Source organism: Prunus avium, chromosome 2 (genome assembly GCF_965620075.1).
Source record: "Prunus avium chromosome 2, drPruAviu1.hap1.1, whole genome shotgun sequence".
In the NCBI taxonomy this organism is placed as follows: Eukaryota; Viridiplantae; Streptophyta; class Magnoliopsida; order Rosales; family Rosaceae; genus Prunus; species Prunus avium.
In genome coordinates this window covers 17,269,503-17,293,107 of record NC_142285.1, presented here as the reverse complement: position 1 = coordinate 17,293,107, position 23,605 = coordinate 17,269,503, and positions in this window count along the sequence as shown.

Here is a 23,605-nt window from a genome sequence, read left to right as displayed (position 1 = left end):
ACTCCAATTTGGAACGAACTGCCGTTGAACTTGTATTGTCCAATTTCTCACACCTATTGATTTCGGATCGAGCCCAAAACTTGGGCAACATCATATTATGGTGGGAGGAGTCATTTGGTGAGTTTTGAGTGAAATCCAATCGCTAGAAGTGTGGAATACACCAACCACTCCAATTAGGAACGAACTTCCGTTGAACTTGAATTGTCCAATTTCTCACACCTATTGATTTCGGATCGAGCCCAAAACTTGGGCAACATCATATTATGGTGGGAGGAGTCATTTGGTGAGTTTTGAGTGAAATCCAATCGCTAGAAGTGTGGAATACACCAACCACTCCAATTAGGAACGAACTTCCGTTGAACTTGAATTGTCCAATTTCTCACACCTATTGATTTCGGATCGAGCCCAAAACTTGGGCAACATCATATTATGGTGGGAGGAGTCATTTGGTGAGTTTTGAGTGAAATCCAATCGCTAGAAGTGTGGAATACACCAACCACTCCAATTAGGAACGAACTGCCGTTGAACTTGAATTGTCCAATTTCGAACACCTATTGATTTCGGATGGAGCCCAAAACTTGGGCAACATCATAATATGGCGGGAGGAGTCATTTGGTGAGTTTTGAGTGAAATCCTATCGCTAGAAGTATGGAATACACCAACCACTCCAATTAGGAACGAACTGTCGTTGAAATTGAATTGACCAATTTCTCACACATATTGGTTTCGGATCAAGCCCCAAACTTGGGCAACAACATAATATGGTGGGAGTCGTCATTTGGTGAGTTTTGAGTGAAATCCAATCACTAGAAGTATGGAATACACCAACCACTCCAATTAGGAACGAATTGCCGTTGAACTTGAATTGTCCAATCTGGAACACCTATTGATTTCGGATCAAGCCCAAAACTTGGGCAACATCATAATATGGTGGGAGGAGACATTTGGAGAGTTTTGAGTGAAATCCAATCGCTAGAAGTATGGAATACACCAACCACTCCAATTAGGAGGAAAGAACTGCCGTTGAACTTGAATTGTCCAATTTGGAACACCTATTGATTTCGGATCGAGCCCAAAACTAGGGCAACGTCATAATATGGTGGGAGGAGTCATTTGGTGAGTTTTGAGTGAAATCCATTTGCTAGAAGTATGGAAGACACCAACCACTCCAATTTGGAACGAACTGCCGTTGAACTTGTATTGTCCAATTTCTCACACCTATTGATTTCGGATCAAGCCCCAAACTTGGGCAACAACATAATATGGTGGGAGTCGTCATTTGGTGAGTTTTGAGTGAAATCCAATCGCTTGAAGTATGGAATACACCAACCACTCCAATTAGGAACGAACTGCCGTTGAACTTGAATTCTCCAATTTCTCACACCTATTGATCTCGGATGGTGCCCAAAACTTGTGCAACAACATAATATGATGGGAGGAGTCATTTGGTGAGTTTTGAGTGAAATCCAATCGCTAGAAGTATGGAATACACCAACCGCTCCAATTGAACTGCCGTTGAACTTGAATTGTCCAATTTGGAACACCTATTAATTTCAGATCGAGCCCAAAACTTGGGCAACAACAAAATATGGTGGGAGGAGTCATTTGGTGAGTTTTGAGTGAAATCCAATCGCTAGAAGTATGGAATACACCAACCACTCCAATTAGGAACGAACTGCCAATGCACTTGAATTGTCGAATTTCTCACACCTATTGATTTGGGATCGAGCCCAAAACTTGGGCAACATCATAATATGGTGGGAGGAGTCGTTTGGTGAGTTTTGAGTGAAATCCAATCGCTAGAAGTATGGAATACACCAACCACTCCAACTAGGAACGAACTGCCGTTGAACTTGAATTGTCCAATTTCTCACACCTATTGATTTCGGATCGAGCCCAAAACTTGGGCAACATCATAATATGGTGGGAGGAGTCATTAGGTGAGTTTTGAGTGAAATCCAATCGCTAGAAGCATGGAATATAACAACTACTCCGATTAGGAACGAACTGTCGTTGAAATTGAATTGTCCAATTTCTCACACCCATTGATTTCGGATCAAGCCCAAAACTTGGGCAACATCATAATATGGTGGGTGGAGTCATTTGGGGAGTTTTGAGTGAAATCCAATCGCTAGAAGAGTGGAATACACCAGCCACTCCAATTAGGAACGAACTGCCGTTGAACTTGAATTCTCCAATTTCTCACACCTATTGATTTCGGATCGAGCCCAAAACTTGGGCAACATCACAATATGGTGGGAGGAGTAATTTGGTTAGTTTTGAGTGAAATGCAATCGCTAGAAGTATGGAATACACCAACCACTCCAATTAGGAACGAACTGCCGTTGAACTTGAATTGTCCAGTTTGGAACACCTATTGATTTCGGATCGAGCCCCAAACTTGGGCAACATCATAATATGGTGGGAGGAGTCATTTGGTGAGTTTTGAGTGAAATCCAGTCGCTAGAAGTAGGGAATGCACCAACCACTCCAATTAGGAACGAACTTCCGTTGAACTTGAATTGTCCAATTTCTCACACCTATTGATTACGGATCGAGCCCAAAACTTGGGCAACATCATAATATGGTGGGAGTAGTCATTTGGTGAGTTTTGAGTGAAATCCAATCGCTAGAAGTATGGAATACACCAACCACTCCAATTAGGAACGAACTGCCGTTGAACTTGAATTGTCCAATTTGGAACACCTATTGATTTCGGATCGAGCCCAAAACTTGGGCAACATCATAATATGGTGGGAGTAGTCATTTGTTGAGTTTTGAGTGAAATGCAATCGCTAGAAGTATGGAATACACCAACCACTCCAATTAGGAACGAACTCCCATTGAACTTGAATTGCCCAATTTCTCACACCTATTGATTTCGGATCGAGCCCCAAACTTGGGCAACATCATATTATGGTGGGAGGAGTCATTTGATTAGTTTTGAGTGAAATCCAATCGCTAGAAGTATGGAATACACCAACCACTCCAATTAGGAACGATTTGTCGTCGAAATTGAATTGACCAATTTCTCACACCTATTGATTTCGGATCGAGCCCAAAACTTGGGCAACATCATAATATGGTGGGAGGAGTCACTTCCTGAGTTTTGAGTGAAATCCAATCTCTAGAATTACGGAATACACCAACCACTCCAATTAGGAACGAACTGCCGTTGAACTTGAATTGTCCAATTTCTCACACCTATTGATTTCGGGTGGTGCCCAAAACTTGTGCAACATCATAATATGATGGGAGGAGTCATTTGGTGAGTTTTGAGTGAAATCCAATCGCTAGAAGTATGGAATACACCAACCGCTCCAATTAGGAACGAACTGCCGTTGAACTTGAATTGTCCAATTTGGAACACCTATTGATTTCTGATCGAGCCCAAAACTTGGGGAACATCATATTATGGTGGGAGGAGTCATTTGGTGAGTTTTGAGTGAAAGCCAATTGCTAGAAGTATAGAATACACCAACCACTCCAATTAGGAACGAACTGCCGTTGAACTTGAATTCTCCAATTTCTCACACCTATTGATTTCGGATAGAGCCCCAAACATGGGCAACATCATATTATGGTGGGAGGAGTCATTTGATTAGTTTTAAGTGAAATCCAATCGCTAGAAGTATGGAATACACCAACCACTCCAATTAGGAACAAATTGTCGTTGAAATTGAATTGACCAATTTCTCACACCTATTGATTTCGGATCGAGCCCAAAACTTGGGCAACATCATAATATGATGGGAGGAGTCATTTGGTGAGTTTTGAGTGAAATCCAATCGCTAGAAGTATGGAATACACCAACCACTCCAATTAGGAACGAACTGCCATTGAACTGGAATTGTCCAATTTCTCACACGTATTGATTTCGGATCGAGCCCAAAACTTGGGCAACATCATAATATGGTGGGAGTAGTCATTTGGTGAGTTTTGAGTGAAATCCAATCGCTAGAAGTATGGAATACACCAACCACTCCAAATAGGAACGAACTGCCGTTGAACTTGAATTGTCCAATTTTTCACACCAATTGATTTCGGATCGAGCCCAAAACTTGGGCAACATCATGATATGGCGGGAGGAGTCATTTGGTGAGTTTTGAGTGAAATCCAATAGCTAGAAGTATGGAATACACCAACCACTCAAATTAGGAACGAACTGCGGTTGAACTTGAATTGTCCAATTTGGAACACCTATTGATTTCGGATCGAGCCCCAAAACTTGGGCAACATCATAATATGGTGGTAGGAGTCATTTGGTTAGTTTTGAGTGAAATCCAATCGCTAGAAGTATGGAATACACCAACCACTCCAATTAGGAACGAAATGCCGTTGAAATTGAATTGACCAATTTCTCCCACGTATTTATTTCGGATCGAGCCCAAAACTTGTGCAACATCATAATATTTTGGGAGGAGTCATTTGGTGAGTTTTGAGTGAAATCCAATCGCTAGAAGTATGGAATACACCAACCACTCCAATTAGGAACGAAAATGCCGTTGAAATTGAATTGACCAATTTCTCACACCTATTGATATCGGATCGAGCTCAAAACTTGGGCAACATCATAATATGGTGGGAGGAGTCATTTGGTGAGTTTTGAGTGAAATCCAAACGCGAGAAGTATGGAATACACCAAGCACTCCAATTAGGGACGAACTGCCGTTGAACTTGAATTGTCCAATTTCGAACACCTATTGATTTCGGATCGAGCCCAAAACTTGGGCAACATCATAATATGGTGGGAGGAGTCATTTGGTGAGTTTTGAGTGAAATCCAATCGCTAGAAGTATGGAATACACCAACCACTCCAATTAGGAACGAACTGCCGTTGAACTTGAATTGTCGAATTTGGAACAACTATTGATTTCGGTTCGAGCCCAAAACTTGGGCAACGTCATAATATGGTGGGAAGAGTCATTTGGTGGGTTTTGAGTGAAATCCAATCGCTAGAAGTACGGAATACAACAACCACTCCAATTAGGAACGAACTGCCGTTGAACTTGAATTGTCCAATTTCTCTCACCTATTGATTTCGGATCGAGCCCCAAACTTGGGCAACATCATAATATGGTGGGAGGAGTCATTTGGTGAGTTTTGAGTGAAATCCAATCGCTAGAAGTATGGAATACACCAACCACTCCAATTAGGAACGAACTGCCGTCGAACTTGAATTGTCGAATTTGGAACAACTATTGATTTCGGTTCGAGCCCAAAACTTGGGCAACGTCATAATATGGTGGGAAGAGTCATTTGGTGGGTTTTGAGTGAAATCCAATCGCTAGAAGTACGGAATACAGCAACCACTCCAATTAGGAACGAACTGCCGTTGAACTTGAATTGTCCAATTTCTCTCACCTATTGATTTCGGATCGAGCCCCAAACTTGGGCAACATCATAATATGGTGGGAGGAGTCATTTGGTGAGTTTTGAGTGAAATCCAATCGCTAGAAGTATGGAATACACCAACCACTCCAATTAGGAACGAACTGCCGTTGAACTTGAATTGTCCAATTTCTCACACCTATTGATTTCGGATCGAGCCCAAAACTTGGACAACATCATAATATGGTGGCAGGAGTCATTTGGTGAGTTTTGAGTGAAATCCAATCGCTAGAAGTATGGAATACACCAACCACTCCAATTAGGAACGAACTGCCGTTGAACTTGAATTGTCAAATTTGGAACACCTATTGATTTCGGTTCGAGCCCAAAACTTGGGCAACGTCATAATATGGTGGGAGGGGTCATTTGGTGAGTTTTGAGTGAAATCCAATCGCTAGAAGTACGGAATACAGCAACCACTCCAATTAGGGACGAACTGCCGTTGAACCTGAATTGTCCAATTTCTTACACCTATTGATTTCGGATCGAGCCCCAAACTTGGGCAACATCATAATATGGTGGGAGGAGTCATTTGGTGAGTTTTGAGTGAAATCCAATCGCTAGAAGTATGGAATACACCAACCACTCCAATTAGGAACGAACTGCCGTTGAACTTGAATTGTCCAATTTCGAACACCTATTGATTTCGGATCGAGCCCCAAACTTGGGCAACATCATAATATGGTGGGAGGAGTCATTAGGTGAGTTTTGAGTGAAATCCAATCGCTAGAAGTATGGAATACACCAACCACTCCAATTAGGAACGAACTGTCGTTGAACTTGAATTGTCCAATTTCTCACACCTATTGATTTCGGATCGAGCAAAAAACTTGGGCAACATAATAATATGGTGGGAGGAGTCGTTTGGTGAGTTTTGAGTGAAATCCAATCGCTAGAAGTATGGAATACACCAACCACTCCAATTAGGAACGAATTGCCGTTGAACTTGAATTGTCGAATTTGGAACACCTATTGATTTCGGTTCGAGCCCAAAACTTGGGTGATCGGTTCATAATTGTATATCATTTTGTACCCTTCTAGCTTATGATTTGGTTATGTTATTGAGTTAAACTTGTGCTTTTAATCCATTTTCTGTTTTGATAAGTCCATAATTTCATACACTTGCTTGCCTTCTTTACTTAGTGATGTTGCTTAGTTTCTCTTTATTTTGAGTCACTTACCTCTATTTGTGTGTTTTGTAGGTTAAGATAGCAAGAGATCACATTTGATGCAATCCATGCATGTTAAGGGCTGATTGGCAAAGAGCAAGAGCTTAAAGACAAAACCAAAGTTGGGCCATACTTCTTGTCAGTCCAGTTTCGTAAGTCACCTTGCAGGTCTCATTTCAGCAATCTGCACAACTCGGATGAGGAGACATTCTTCATAGAAGTTGTTCAATTGGGTGTCTAGTATAACATATCCAAAATGCAGCCCAATTGAACATATGTGGAGTCCTTAGCCCGTCCAACACTGAACCATGCTCACGAGGATTTGCAGCTGCCAGCTTTGAGCCTTGTCTCCTCCTTTAAGCCATGTGCCTCACCCATGCTGCAACTGACTTTGGATCCAACATAATGAGTGAAGTGGGGAGGCATTCCAGCTATGAAATTCTAAAGGAGAAAGTTGGTACATGCTGGAGTTATTATAGAGAAAGCATGTGCATGCATGTAAAGCAAAGAAATGAAATGAAGTCAATTCCAGTCTCTGTTCGGCTGCCAACTTGCAAGGCCCAAAACGCACACTTCTACTGCTCCGATGGGAATACTTTCTTCATAGAAGTTGTTCCAATGGGTGTCTAGAATAACATATCCAAATTTGAGAACCATTGGATACGTTTTGAAACCTCTGGCCTTCCTACACCAAGACTGGTTCAGAAAACTCGTTTTTCAGCAACCAAAAGGCAACCACATGGGTTGGCAGCAAAGGCAGCCACAACTGATCACCTTTGAACCCATGTGAAGATGCTTGAGGTGCAGCAGCAAAAGATGAAGGATGGTGTGGGAATCCATCATGATGTTCCTCCCTCTTAGCCCTATAAATAGAGAAGCCTTCAAGCTTCAAAACACACCCCAAGGGGGGGAGCTCTCAAACACTTCTCTAGAGCTCCCTTCCCTTCTCTCCCTCAAATTCTCTTAGTTTCCTTTCAAGTTGTCAATTGTTGTAACAATAATGAGTTTACTAAATTTTCCTTCAAGTTTTCTTAGTTCTACTTTACTTTTATTTGTAATGTACATTCTTTCTTAAGTATTCAAGTTTAATTAGTTTCCAAGTTTCAATTATGGTTTTTGTTCTTATTCATTATGCTTATAAGTTAATAGGCTAGTTTGAATGATTGATCACCATTTAGGCTTGCATGTTAGCTATCTTGGTTTGAATTAAGAGTAGACACCATGCTTTAATTCGAATTGAACTATGAATAAGAAGAGTATGTATGGACATTCGACAACAGGGATTAGATACATGCTTGGTTGTTTAAATTGTTCTTCTATGCTTAATGGGTTCCTAATGCTTAGTTTTAGGTTAGACAACAAATGATCAAATTAGGGAATTACGAACACAAGGTTTTGACCAAACACCATGGCTTAATCATACTTTAGCTAGAATCAATCCGTTAATCTAATTGAACTTGGGAACTTATTTGCTTGAGTTATTTCTTTTTTTTTCTTGTTTTATTTATTTTCTTTTTCATTTCTATTTTGTGTAGGGGAAACAAATTGGATCATTCAATCACCAATCCTCGTGGGATCGACCTCGCACTTACATATGCTATACTACCAAACGGCTCGTGCACTTGCGAGTATCACAAGTTGAGGATGCAGCTGAATCTATTTTGGTGCAGCTGAATCGAAGCAACAAGTTTTTGGCGCCGTTGCCGGGGATCGGTAACATTGTTTGATTCTATTTGATTTTCCTACTTTTTATTTATTTATAATGTTTAAAGTCTACTTAGTTCTCTATTGTTCATTCCTAATCCTTTTAATTCCATTTCAAGTTTGTGTGTTGGTTTTAGCAATTTATGATAGCTTAATAAAGATGGAGAGAGATGGCAACTTCAATCATAAAAATGGGAAGTGTGGAGCAATGGGAGAAGTCGACCTCCAAGTGCATCCATGCTCGACCTAATCGCTTCAAGGGGGAGCATTTCAATCCTTTCTCTTCTTTGAATTCTGTTTATTTCTGTTATTGTTTTTGCCTTTTGGTCCCCCTTGGGTTCTTTGTTTTTCTGTGCTGAATCCAACCATATAAAGAACGTGAAATTTGGACTTGCGGTTGGAAAGTTATGGCCTAAAAACTGAACACAGGTCGAAGCTGAAAAACAGAGAAACGAATCTGTCCAAATGGTGATAAATAGGTGATAGAAAGTGCTGTTTGTGTTTTTCTTTGGTTTCTTGGTTTGTTTCTTTTAGTACAACAATTTATTTCGTTTGTTTGAGTTTGTTTAGAGTACTTAGTTCATTTTCATTTATGGTTTGTTGTTTCATTTTATCTTAATTTGTTTTTGTTTTTTTTATCTTAAAAATTTAAAAAAGATTTTTCATATGAGCTGACTTATGGTAACCCCAGTGAGCACTTCTGTCAATACAGTGTCTAGGAGTTCTTTAGGCGACACCTTCGGTGTCTAAGAAGTTTGGGTTTTAAGCGGGACCATTGTGACCCCTCCAACCTTCCCGGATCCCCTGGCTGTGTTTTCTGAGGCCCTTAACTGGTCATCCGTGAGTTGCTTGTATATTCGTGTGTTTTTAAATTAAGTTTTTTTTTATATTTTCTTTGTTATCTTGTCTGTTGAGTATTTGTTCTTGTTTTTGTTTTGTTAAGTTAGTTTATGTATTTTATTTACGTGGTATGGTTAGTTAGTTTATTTCTGAGTGTTAAAACACATTTTCATTTTATTTCAAACTCTGCATTAAAAACAAACAAAAACAAACAAAAAAAAATATACAAAAAAAAAAAAAAAAAACTTCTTCTTCTTCTTCATCTTCTTTATCTTCATCTTCATCATCATCATGGCTTGCCTCTATTGTCTCGCACTTGTAGAATCTGCAGCAGCTCTACATGGTCCTCATTCTTTCTCTGCAGTGCTTCCACATGCTGATTGGCACAGTAAAGCCGCTTCTGCAAGTCCGCCACAATAGCCTTCAGGGCAGCCACCTCCTCGCTCAGAGCTGTACACTCCCGTGTCCTCGCCAGTAGGCGCAAGCCCAGATTTGTGGCCGAGACCGCTTGGAGCGCGGTATAAGTGTGGGACTCATCCACTGCCACCTTGTCAGACCTGTGTGCTATATGCCAATGATCTGCCGGTGTGAGCTTGCTGCCAATCATGCCTCCCAGCAGCACTGCTCTGTTCGGCCTTGCCTCAGCAAAGTTCGGTATTGCCTCAGCAAAGTTTGAGGCCGTGCCGTGATGATATGTGGAGTTTGGGAAGACAGGAGTTGGAGGAGCCCTTGTCTGGGCATTCGGTGGTGCAAGTGAGAGCTCAAGGTTGAGATCATCAAGGTGAGTGCATGAGGATGCCATTTGTTTTGCTTCTGAATTTTTTGATGTTTTTCCTTGAGTTTGCAGGAAGAAATGCTGGGTATCATCCGCTTGCAGAGGTGTGGTTTAAAAAGACATATGCTGATGAGAGAGAGCCAACACCATTTCGGATTTCCCGGGCATGCTCGACCTAATCGCTTCAAGGGGGAGCACCTTTACTTTCACTTTACTTTTCTTTTTTCCGTGTTTTCTGGTGTTTAATATTTTTGCCTGTTACTTTCATTTTCTAGAGCTTTGTGTTTCTGCTTTTTCCTTTCGGCTATCATCTTTATTTTATTTTAGTTAGGGAACTGTGCTTTCTTTTCCGTTTGTCATCTTTGTTTGATTTAAGTTTGGGAAGTGTGCTTTCTTTTCCGTTTTCTTTTTCCTTCTGCAACTTTACTTTTATTTCCGAAACAAAATAACCAAAAACAAAAACAACCAATAAAATAAAAACAACAATAATGTAGTAGGAAATTATTTCTTCACAGTGCTCAGTGTCTCGACCATTGGAGCTTTGAGTTTGGCCCTCTGGCTGTCCTCTTCCTGGGCTTCATGCACAGTCTCTTGGGACTCACCACTTGAGCTCCCAAAGATCGCAATCTTAGCTTGAGCGTAATTACTCTCGCGATCTGCTTGCTTGCGTTTACTCGGTCGGTCTAGGTCCTCCAGCTGCTTTCGCATGTTGCGAGAATACAACTCTACCATCTTTGATAGGTTTTTATTCTCGTCCCGCAATACTTCTAGCTGGTGTCGATTCACCTCCACTATCCTTGCCCTCTCCCTTTTCAAGCTTTTTATAGCACTCTGACACTCTTCAACCATACTTCGCTCCGCCGCCAACTGACCTTTTAGCACCTCTACCTCATGGGACTTCGCAAGTAGGCGATGACCCAAACTTGCGACTGTTGCCGTACTCTGCACGCTCAGTGCCAGGGCATCGCTCACGACCCGGTTGTCATCTCTTGTCCCAAACACACGTATATCTTTAGGAGTCACCAGATTTCTGCCCACTCCAATGGCAACATCGTTGTCCAGGAGTATTGAGTCAGTTACTGTCACAGGCCCCCGTGCAGAAGCAAAGTAGGGCATCCATACTGGTGCCGCTGCTTGGCCTCGTGTCTGAGTCAGTGGAGCTAGGTTGAGATCCAACGAAAATGGGTAGTTAGAGGCCATTTGATTTCTCACTCTTTGTTCTTCTTTCTTTTCTGTTTTGTGTGTTTCTGAGTTTGTGTTTTTCGCCCGTTCTTTTTACCTTTTTATAGACTTAGTCTGCTAAACCCTAGCCGCTGCGGTTCTGGGTTATGTGCGGCCCTTACGGCTTATCTCTATTTGTCGCCGCACCCGTTTCCCAACCCCCCTTAATTACATTTTCACCTTTCACCACCTTCAAGTGAAAAAGTCATCCCGCTTCACCCAAGAGGCCAATAATTCTAGCTTGGGGGATGTGAAAGCGGCCTCTGCGCGCCGACACGTCCCTCACCTCTTTTGCCCGTGACTTCCCAGGAACCGAGGCATTAGGGACCACATTTTCTCTTTTCAGAAATCCCGCCTTTGCGCTCCCAATTCACGTTTCTTCTTAAAAATAAAAAATAAAAATAAAAAAAATGTGTGGGCTTCGGATTTCATTGTGGGTCGGGTTTTCACCGTTGTTTAGGTTTCAAGGTGGGTTAACTTTCTTTTGGGTTGGGCTTTCAATCGTTTGGGTTTTGGTTTGCGTAAGATTGTTTGTTTAGGACTTTTGGTTTCGAGTGTTTTACTGTTTCGTTTCTTTTTTATTTGTTTGTTTGTTTTGTAATTTTTATTTTGTAATTATTTTATTTTTGTATTTTAATTCTTGTGTGTTTTGTGATTTTATATTTACTTACTTTAGTACCTTTCATTTCTTGTTATGACATTGCTTGTTCCTAATTTTTAAACATTGAGGACAATGTTCATTTCTAGGTTTGGGGGTATTGGAGTTTAGCAAGTAAATTTGGTTTTTCTTTTTTTTTAAAAAAAAAACAACAAATTTAAATTAATTTCTTGCTTGTTTTATTTTGAGTCTTGTTTTGTTTTGAGTCACTTTCCGAACACTTATGATGAGATTGTGATAAATGTTTGCATGACTTAAAATTGGATTTCATTTTATTATTATTATTTAATTATGAAAAAAATAAAATTTTGGCATCGTTCTAGCATGATATGTTCGAAACCTTCTTTGCACTTACCATTTGTTTCATAATTTTCCAATTAAAGGATTTGCATGACCCAAAGAATTGTATCAAGCATAAATTAGACTTATATAACCATATAATGTGAGCTTTTGAGCCTTGTGCTTCATTTCATGAGTGTTATACACATACTCTTATTTTCTTGTCATCAAAGTTGTTGTTTGATCTCATTATTCATTGATTTGGTTGAACACTTAAAAGTCATTCATTCTTATGCAATTTGATTTCATGACATTTAAGAAGTGATATTAAGGCCCTCTTTGGATCGTTTGTACCTTTCAAGCTAACCTTATGCATGCTTAAGCATGATTTTCCATTGTTAACCATTTTGAGCCTACATGTAAACCTTTTCTTTCATTTTACCAATTATATTTCCTCGCCTTAGCCCGAAAAACAAATATTTACCTTTCTAAGGAACTCATGAGCTCTAATTCGGATGTGTTTTTCATGCTAAGTTTGGGAAGGGATATTACATTAAAAAAAAAAAAACTTCATTCAATTGGTGAAAGAAAAGAAAAAAAAAAAAGAAGTTGTGATTAAGTGGTGGTTGATTAAAAATTCATTTTTGGGCCTTCAAAATAAATTGGTGTTTGGAAAGGAGTGTGAATCAATGTAAATGAAGGTATAAAGAGTTTTGATCATGTAAAAGAAAAAATCTAATCGTGATGATTTGAAGTCTTGTAAACTATTATTTTATGCTCTTACATTTTGAGTTCCTTGGACTTTGTATTATCCATACCTTTCATTTCTCACTCACCTTACACCCTTAACCCCATTACAACCTATAATAAAGACCTAAATTGATCTTAAATGTCATATGGTTGAATTGCATGCATTTTCTTACTTTTAAGTGTTTGGCATCCTTCTTGAGATCATATTAATGCAAGTTTTTCATCTTCCTATTTTGTGTTAAGTCCCTTATGGTTTAACTCTAATCTCATGTTTATAACTGAGTGTTGCATTGTAGCCCTCTTCTGAGTGATTCATTTGTGAGAGGACAACTTTGGTGAGATTTGAAGTTGTATTTGTGTTTGGTATGATTTTTGAAATTGTGTGAAAACTAAGATTTGGAGAATTTGTTGCATTTGGCTATCACACTACTACACTTTGAGCATGTTGTGTTTTGAACTTTGCCGCCTTGTAAATAATATCTAAAATTGAGCTTTTATTGTTAAAACTTTTGAGTTATGTGCATGAGTCATCTCTCTTTAGAAAATGTTCGGAAAGATTGTTTTGAGTTTACTTTTTACATTTTTTATTTATTTATTTATTTATTTATTTTGGTTTTGTAATTATTTTTATCTTGGTTTTTGTTTTTGTTTTATTTTGCTTAAGGACTAACAAATCTAATAAGTTTTCTAACCACTTTGTTTTGTAGAGTTAGGAAAACGTTTGTGGGTGTCGTATCTGTTAAACCCTCAGGAGACACAACTCCTCCTACTAGGGATGCCTAGAGGTTTAAAGGCTTGTTGCATATGCTCAATGCAATCGAGTTACCTGCGGAAGTGATTTACTTAACTTCTTGTTTTGTTTTTATCTTTGTTTTCCTTTTGTTTTGCTCGAGGACTAGCAAAATCTAGGTTTGGGGGTATTTGATCGGTTCATAATTGTATATCATTTTGTACCCTTCTAGCTTATGATTTGGTTATGTTATTGAGTTAAACTTGTGCTTTTAATCCATTTTCTGTTTTGATAAGTCCATAATTTCATACACTTGCTTGCCTTCTTTACTTAGTGATTTTGCTTAGTTTCTCTTTATTTTGAGTCACTTACCTCTATTTGTGTGTTTTGTAGGTTAAGATAGCAAGAGATCACATTTGATGCAATCCATGCATGTTAAGGGCTGATTGGCAAAGAGCAAGAGCTTAAAGACAAAACCAAAGTTGGGCCATACTTCTTGTCAGTCCAGTTTCGTAAGTCACCTTGCAGGTCTCATTTCAGCAATCTGCACAACTCAGATGAGGAGACATTCTTCATAGAAGTTGTTCAATTGGGTGTCTAGTATAACATATCCAAAATTCAGCCCAATTGAACATATGTGGAGTCCTTAGCCCGTCCAACACTGAACCATGCTCACGAGGATTTGCAGCTGCCAGCTTTGAGCCTTGTCTCCTCCTTTAAGCCATGTGCCTCACCCATGCTGCAACTGACTTTGGATCCAACATAATGAGTGAAGTGGGGAGGCATTCCAGCTATGAAATTCTAAAGGAGCAAGTTGGTACATGCTGGAGTTATTATAGAGAAAGCATGTGCATGCATGTAAAGCAAAGAAATGAAATGAAGTCAATTCCAGTCTCTGTTCGGCTGCCAACTTGCAAGGCCCAAAACGCATACTTCTACTGCTCCGATGGGAATACTTTCTTCATAGAAGTTGTTCCAATGGGTGTCTAGAATAACATATCCAAATTTGAGAACCATTGGATACGTTTTGAAACCTCTGGCTTTCCTACACCAAGACTGGTTCAGAAAACTCGTTTTTCAGCAACCAAAAGGCAACCACATGGGTTGGCAGCAAAGGCAGCCACAACTGATCACCTTTGAACCCATGTGAAGATGCTTGAGGTGCAACAGCAAAAGATGAAGGATGGTGTGGGAATCCATCATGATGTTCCTCCCTCTTAGCCCTATAAATAGAGAAGCCTTCAAGCTTCCAAACACACCCCAAGGGGGGGAGCTCTCAAACACTTCTCTAGAGCTCCCTTCCCTTCTCTCCCTCAAATTCTCTTAGTTTCCTTTCAAGTTGTCAATTGTTGTAACAATAATGAGTTTACTAAATTTTCCTTCAAGTTTTCTTAGTTCTACTTTACTTTTATTTGTAATGTACATTCTTTCTTAAGTATTCAAGTTTAATTAGTTTCCAAGTTTCAATTCTGGTTTTTGTTCTTATTCATTATGCTTATAAGTTAATAGGCTAGTTTGAATGATTGATCACCATTTAGGCTTGCATGTTAGCTATCTTGGTTTGAATTAAGAGTAGACACCATGCTTTAATTCGAATTGAACTATGAATAAGAAGAGTATGTATGGACATTCGACAACAGGGATTAGATACATGCTTGGTTGTTTAAATTGTTCTTCTATGCTTAATGGGTTCCTAATGCTTAGTTTTAGGTTAGACAACAAATGATCAAATCAGGGAATTAGGAACACAAGGTTTTGACCAAACACCATGGCTTAATCATACTTTAGCTAGAATCAATCCGTTAATCTAATTGAACTTGGGAACTTATTTGCTTGAGTTATTTCTTTTTTTTTCTTGTTTTATTTATTTTCTTTTTCATTTCTATTTTGTGTAGGGGAAACAAATTGGATCATTCAATCACCAATCCTCGTGGGATCGACCTCGCACTTACATATGCTATACTACCAAACGGCTCGTGCACTTGCGAGTATCACAAGTTGAGGATGCAGCTGAATCTATTTTGGTGCAGCTGAATCGAAGCAACATTGGGCAACGTCATAATATGGTGGGAGGAGTCATTTGGTGAGTTTTGAGTGAAATCCAATCTCTAGAAGTATGGAATACACCAACCACTCCGATTAGGAACGAACTGCCGTTGAACTTGAATTGTCCAATTTCTCACACCTACTGATTTCGGATCGAGCCCCAAACTTGGGCAACATCATAATATGGTGGGAGGAGTCATTTGGTGAGTTTTGAGTGAAATCCAATCGCTAGAAGTATGGAATACACCAACCACTCCAATTAGGAACGAACTGCCGTTGAACTTGAATTGTACAATTTCGAACACCTATTGTTTTTGGATCAAACCCAAAACTTGGGCAACATCATAATATGGTGGGAGGAGTCATTTGGTGAGTTTTTAGTGAAATCCAATCGCTAGAAGTATGGAATACACCAACCACTCCAATTAGGAACGAACTGCCGTTGAACTTGAATTGTCCAATTTGGAACACCTATTGATTTCGGATCGAGCCCAAAACTTGGGCAACATCATAATATGGTGGGAGAAGTCATTTGGTGACTTTTGAGTGAAATCCAATCGCTAGAAGTATGGAATACACCAACCACTCCAATTAGGAACGAACTGCCGTTGAACTTGAATTGTCCAATTTCTCACACCTATTGATTTCGGATCGAGCCCCAAACTAGGGAAACATCATAATATGGTGGGAGGAGTCATTTGGTGAGTTTTGAGTGAAATCCAATCGCTAGAAGTATGGAATACACCAACCACTCCAATTAGGAACGAACTGCCGTTGAACTTGAATTGTCGAATTTGGAACACGTATTGATTTCGGTTCGAGCCCAAAACTTGGGCAACGTCATAATATGGTGGGAGGAGTCGTTTGGTGAGTTTTGAGTGAAATCCAATCGCTAGAAGTACGGAATACAGCAACCACTCCAATTAGGAACGAACTGCCGTTGAACTTGAATTGACCAATTTCTCCCACGTATTGATTTCGGATCGAGCCCAAAACTTGGGCAACAACATAATACTTTGGGAGGAGTCATGTGGTGAGTTTTGAGTGAAATCCAATCCCTAGAAGTATGGAATACACCAACCACTCCAATTAGGAACGAACTGCCGTTGAACTTGAATTGTCCAATTTCGAACACCTATTGATTTCGGATCGAGCCCAAAACTTGGGCAACAACATAATATGGTGGGAGGAGTCATTTGGTGAGTTTTGAGTGAAATCCAATCGCTAGAAGTATGGAATACACCAACCACTCCAATTAGGAAGGAATTGCCGTTGAACTTGAATTGTCCAATTTCGAACACCTATTGATTTCGGATCGAGCCCAAAACTTGGGCAACATCATAATATGGTGGGAGGATTCATTTGGTGAGTTTTGAGTGAAATACAATCCCTAGAAGTATGGAATACACCAACCACTCCAATTAGGAAGGAACTGCCGTTGAACTTGAATTGTCCAATTTCGAACACCTATTGTTTTCGGATCGAGCCCAAAACTTGGGCAACATCATAATATGGTGGGAGGAGTCATTTGGTGAGTTTTGAGTGAAATCCAATCCCTAAAAGTATGGGATACACCAACCACTCCAATTAGGAACGAACTGCCGTTGAACTTGAATTGTCCAATTTCGAACACCTATTGATTTCGGATCGAGCCCAAAACTTGGGCAACATCATAATATGGTGGGAGGAGTCATTTGGTGAGTTTTGAGTGAAATCCAATCGCTAAATGTATGGGATACACCAACCACTCCAATTAGGAACGAACTGCCGTTGAACTTGAATTGTCCAATTTCGAACACCTATTGATTTCGGATCGAGCCCAAAACTTGGGCAACATCATAATATGGTGGGAGGATTCATTTGGTGAGTTTTGAGTGAAATCCAATCGCTAGAAGTATGGAATACACCAACCACTCCAATTAGGAAGGAACTGCCGTTGAACTTGAATTGTCCAATTTCGAACGCCTATTGTTTTCGGATCGAGCCCAAAACTTGGGCAACATCATAATATGGTGGGAGGAGTCATTTGGTGAGTTTTGAGTGTAATCCAATCGCTAGAAGTATGGAATACACCAACCACTCCAATTAGGAACGAACTGCCGTTGAACTTGAATTGTCCAATTTCGAACACCTATTGATTTCGGATCGAGCCCAAAACTTGGACAACATCATAATATGGTGGGAGGAGTCATTGGGTGAGTTTTGAGTGAAATCCAATCGCTAAAAGTATGGAATACACCAACCACTCCAATTAGGAAGGAACTGCCATTGAACTTGAATTGTCCAATTTCGAACACCTATTGATTTCGGATCGAGCCCAAAACTTGGGCAACGTCATAATATGGTGGGAGGAGTCAGTTGGTGAGTTTTCAGTGAAATCCAATCGCTAGAAGTATGCAATACACCAACCACTCCAATTAGGAACGAACTGCCGTTGAACTTGAATTGTCCAATTACGAACACCTATTGATTTCGGATCGAGCCCCAAACTTGGGCAACATCATAATATGGTGGTAGGAGTCATTTGGTGAGTTTTGAGTGAAATCCAAACGCTAGAAGTATGGAATACACCAACCACTCCAATTAGGAACGACCCGCCGTTGAACTTGAATTGTCCAATTTCTCACACCTATTGATTTCGGATCGAGCCCCAAACTTGGGCAACATCATAATATGGTGGGAGGAGTCATTTGGTGAGTTTTGAGTGAAATCCAATCGCTAGAAGTATGGAATACACCAACCACTCCAATTAGGAACGAACCGCCGTTGAACTTGAATTGTCCAATTTCGAACACCTATTGTTTTCGGATCGAGCCCAAAACTTGGACAACATCATAATATGGTGGGAGGAGTCATTGGGTGAGTTTTGAGTGAAATCCAATCGCTAGAAGTATGGAATACACCAACCACTCCAAATAGGAAGGAACTGCCGTTGAACTTGAATTGTCCAATTTCGAACACCTATTGATTTCGGATCGAGCCGAACACTTGGGCAACATCATAATATGGTGGGAGGAGTCATTTGGTGAGTTTTGAGTGAAATCCAATCGCTAGAAGTATGGGATACACCAACCACTCCAATTAGGAATGAACTGCCGTTGAACTTGAATTGTCCAATTTCCCACACCTATTGATTTCGGATCGAGCCCCAAACTTGGGCAACAACATAATATGGTGGGAGGAGTCATTTGGTGAGTTGTGAGTGAAATCCAATCGCTAGAAGTATGGAATACAACAACTACTCCGATTAGGAACGAACTGTCGTTGAAATTGAATTGACCAATTTCTCACACCTATTGATTTCGGATCGAACCCAAAACTTGGGCAACGTCATAATATGGTGGGAGGAGTCCTTTGGTGAGTTTTGAGAGAAATCCAACTGCTAGAAGTATGGAATACACCAACCACTCCTATTAGGAACGAACTGCCAATCCACTTGAATTGTCCAATTTCTCACACCTATTGATTTCGGATCGAACCCCAAACTTGGGCAACATCATAATATGGTGGGAGGAGTCATTTGGTGAGATTTCAGGGAAATCCTATCGCTAGAAGTATGGAATACACCAACCCCTCCTATTAGGAACGAACTGCCAATGCACTTGAATTGTCCAATTTCTCACACCAATTGATTTCGGATCGAGCCAAAACTTGGGCAACATCATAATATGGTGGGAGGAGTCATTTGGTGAGTTTTGAGTGAAATCCAATCGCTAGAAGTATGGAATACACCAACCACTCCAATTAGGAACGAACTGCCGTTGAACTTGAATTGTCTAATTTCTCACACCTATTGATTTCGGATCGAGCCCAAAACTTGGGCAACATCATAATATGGTGGGAGGAGTCATGTGGTGAGTTGTGAGTGAAATCCAATCGCTAGAACTATGGAATACCCCAACCACTCCAATTAGGAACGAACTGCCGTTGAACTTGAATTGTCCAATTTCGAACACGAATTGATTTCGGATCGAGCCCAAAACTTGGGCAACGTCATAATATGGTGGGAGGAGTCATTTGGTGAGTTTTCAGGGAAATCCAATCGCTAGAAGTATTGAATACACCAACCACTCCTATTTGGAACGAACTGCCAATGCACTTGAATTGTCCAATTTCTAACACCTTTGGATTTCGGATCGAGCCCAAAACTTGGGCAACATCATAATATGGTGGGAGGAGTCCTTAGGTGAGTTTTGAGTGAAATTTAATCGCTAGAACTATGGAATACACCAACCGCTCCAATTAGGAACGAACTGCCGTTGAACTTGAATTGTCCAATTTCTCACACCCATTGATTTCGGATCGAGCCCCAAATTTGGACAACATCATAATATGGTGGGAGGAGTCATTTGGTGAGTTTTGAGTGAAATCTAATCGCTAGAAGTATGGAATACACCAACCACTCCAATTAGGAACGAACTCCCGTTGAACTTGAATTGTCCAATTTCTAACACCTATTGATTTCGAATGGAGCCCAAAACTTGGGCAACATGATAATACGGTGGGAGGAGTCATTTGGTGAGTTTTGAGTGAAATCCAATCGCTAGAAGTATGGAATACAACAACTACTCCGATTAGGAACGAACTGTCGTTGAAATTGAATTGACCAATTTCTCACACCTATTGATTTCGGATCGAGCTCCAAACTTGGGCAACATCATAATATGGTGGGAGGAGTCATTTGGTGAGTTTTGAGTGAAATCCAATCGCTAGAAGTATGGAATACACCCACCACACCAATTAGGAACGAACTTCCGTTGAACTTGAATTTCCCAATTTCTCACACCTATTGATTTCGGATCGAGCCCAAAACTTGGGCAACATCTTAATATGGTGGGAGGAGTCATTTGGTGAGTTTTGAGTGAAATCCAATCGCTAGAACCACCAACCACTACAATTAGGAACGAACTGCCGTTGAACTTGAATTGCCCAATTTCCCACTATAATATGGTGGGAGTAGTCATTTGGTTAGTTTTGAGTGAAATCCAATCGCTAGAAGTATGGAATACACCAACCACTCCATTTAGGAACGAACTGCCGTTGAACATGAATTGTCCAATTTGGAACTCCTTTTGATTTCGGATCGAGCCCAAAACTTGGGCAACAGCATAATGTTCGGTTCATTTTTACACATGATTTTTCATGTTATTCACCCACTATTTTGAGTTAGTTCTTGACATTTTATAGCTTTTTACTTCCTTTTTGTGTTTTCTTAGATTTTGCCTTGGTTGGGATGAAAATGAGCTAAAAGTGCATTATTAGTTATAAATTCTGTTTTTGTTCATTTTCGTAGGTCAACTTCTTGGCCTGGGATCAACATGCTCTGGTGCTCGGATGAGGTCATGATCTTCATGAGACTTGTTCCAATGGATGTTAACTACAACATATCCAAATTTGAGCTCCATTGGACAAGTATTGCCTATCCAACCAATCCATCATGTTACCACAGTTCTGGAAATCCGGATTTGGCCAGCTTTTACCTCCCTTGTGTCATCTTAACTTCTTGTTACCATAACTCTTGGTAACAAGGAATTACATTTGTAAAATAGATATTTTCTGAGCTTTTGGCATCTTTGTGAAGTCAAAGCTCCATCATGGCAAGGGGACAATGGGCTAAGGCTTTATCAAAGGTGGTAGTTTTATATTAAAAGGTAAAAGCTGGAAAGGAGGAGAGAGGGAGGAGAAGTTAAAATTGCAATCTGATATTGGGAGCCTTTTGATCGTGGGAAATCAGGCTATTCCACATTCTACACAACTGGAGAGCAGCTTTTGGGGAGCTAAGAGCAAGGAAGGAGAAGGAGGTGCAGCCAAGGAAGAAAGGAGAAGACTTCCACCATTGAAGACTTCAAGCTTTCATCATTTCCAAATCTGTAAACTCCTTCTAGTTATATTTCGAGTTTGTATTTGGAATAAGTATGAGCAACTAAACTCCATAGCTAGGGCTTAGGTTGAAGCCCTAAACATGATTACCTTATTGTTTTGATGCTTGAGTGTATGAATTTCTAGATGTTGTTGATGAACCCCATTCACTAATTGAATTTTATGATTTGTGTTTGCTTCCTTTGCTTAATCACCTTAGGTTGTATGCATGTAGCTAAAGTTGAGAAGTTGTGTAAGATAACCAAGAACACAATTTCTAATTAGCAACAAATGATTGAACTTGTTTAAGTGAGCATCATGTGAATTGGTTTCTTGACAACAATTGATGAATTCCAATTCACCAAATTAATCTATCCTTGATGTGTGTTTTCCTTGATTGATTACCTTTGAAAGCATGCTTCTTGAGGTTGTTGGGATTATGTGTATCTTCATGTTTTCCTAAGCAATAGATGGATGGAGTAAGAACCATCCATGTGAATTGGTTTCTTGAATACCTAATGTAAACACCATGCTATTAGGGTTCTTGTGATGTTCATATTCTCTTTGAACTTAATGGGTTTTCCTTGCAATCGAATCGAAGTACGAACCATACCTAGGTTCGGTTATGAGGAGGGCACAAGTATTGTAGCACGAACCATGCACTTTACGTATATTAGAGAGAATCAATGCGTCTTGAGCCACGACCCATGGTCTTGATTGCGAACATCTTCATCAATACATTTAGAGTTCATCACTTGAGTATCCATGAACACGGGTAGAATTGTTTAGGGTGGATTCCAAAACCCTAGTGTTTGTTACATTTTAATTTCACTTTTTAATAATTCATCTCTGCCATTCACATTTAAATTCAAAGTCCATTTACTTTCATGCAATAGAAATAGGTCACTTGAACCAAATCAAAAAACCCCCCCAATGTGTGTGTGAGTTGCGTGTTTGACACGTTTTGTGTCTTTGTCACTGAATTTTGTTTGTTTGCGTAATTGTTTTGGACTTTTGGTCCGCGTTGTGTTCTTGCATTTTCTGTGCTGATTCCAACCGTATAAAGAACGTGAATTTTGGATAAACGGTTGGAAAGTTATAGGTCAAAAACTGGACAGAGGTCGAAACTGAAAAACAGAGAAACGAATCTGTCCAAATGGTGATAAACGGGTGATAGAAAGTGCTGTTTGTGTTTTTCTTTGTTTTCTTGTGTTGTTTCATTTCTTTTATCTTCCTTACTTCATTTTTAGTTTCCAATTTGTATTGTGTTTGTGTGTTGTGTAAAATTAGTGTTCTTTACGTACTCAAATTAGAACTTATAGGAAACCGAAAAGTTCTTCGTGGGATCGACCCCGTACTTACATAATCTATACTTCATTAGATTCGTGCACTTGCGGGTATTTTTAATTGGTTGTTTGCACATTAATTTGTGTCCTTTTAGGAATGCAACAATTTTTGGCGCCGTTGCCGGGGAACTGGCACGGTTGCTTATTTGTTTTGTTTGAGTATGTTTAGAGTACTTAGTTTTATTTTTGTTTATTGATTGTTGTTTCATTTTATCTTGATTTGTTTTTGTTTCTTTTTCCTACAGGAACATCCGAGGAGTCACCTCCACCATCTCCAATGGTAGCCGCAACTGAAATTGTGGAACTTACTATGTAAGAATACTCCAATAAATTTGTGATGGAAGAAGCAAATGTTTTTGGCTCATTTCATAATGAATTGCCTATGAATGAATATTTCCGACAAACATACAATTCGGAGTGGAGAAATAATTCAAACTTCTGGTGGACCGACAATCCAAATTTTCAACAAGGGTCATATCAACCATATCAAGGCCAACATAATACTTGTCCACCTTATGGTCAACCCCAATATTATAATCCACCACCACTTAGTCAATCTCACCAACCACCTCAAGGACCAACTTTGGAAGAAATTGTTGCTTCAATGGTTAGACACACAGATAGTTTCATCATGCAGAGGAATGACAACCATATGCAGAGGAATGATACCCACATGCAGAAAATGGTTAAGGCCATTGCCAATCTAGAAAATCAAGTGGGGCACATTGTCACATCTTTGAGTCAAAGGGAAGCTAGGATAATGTCTAGCCAAACAGTGATACAAAATGGGCGTGAGCATGTTCAAGCAGTTACCTTGAGAACTGGTAAGGTAATTGG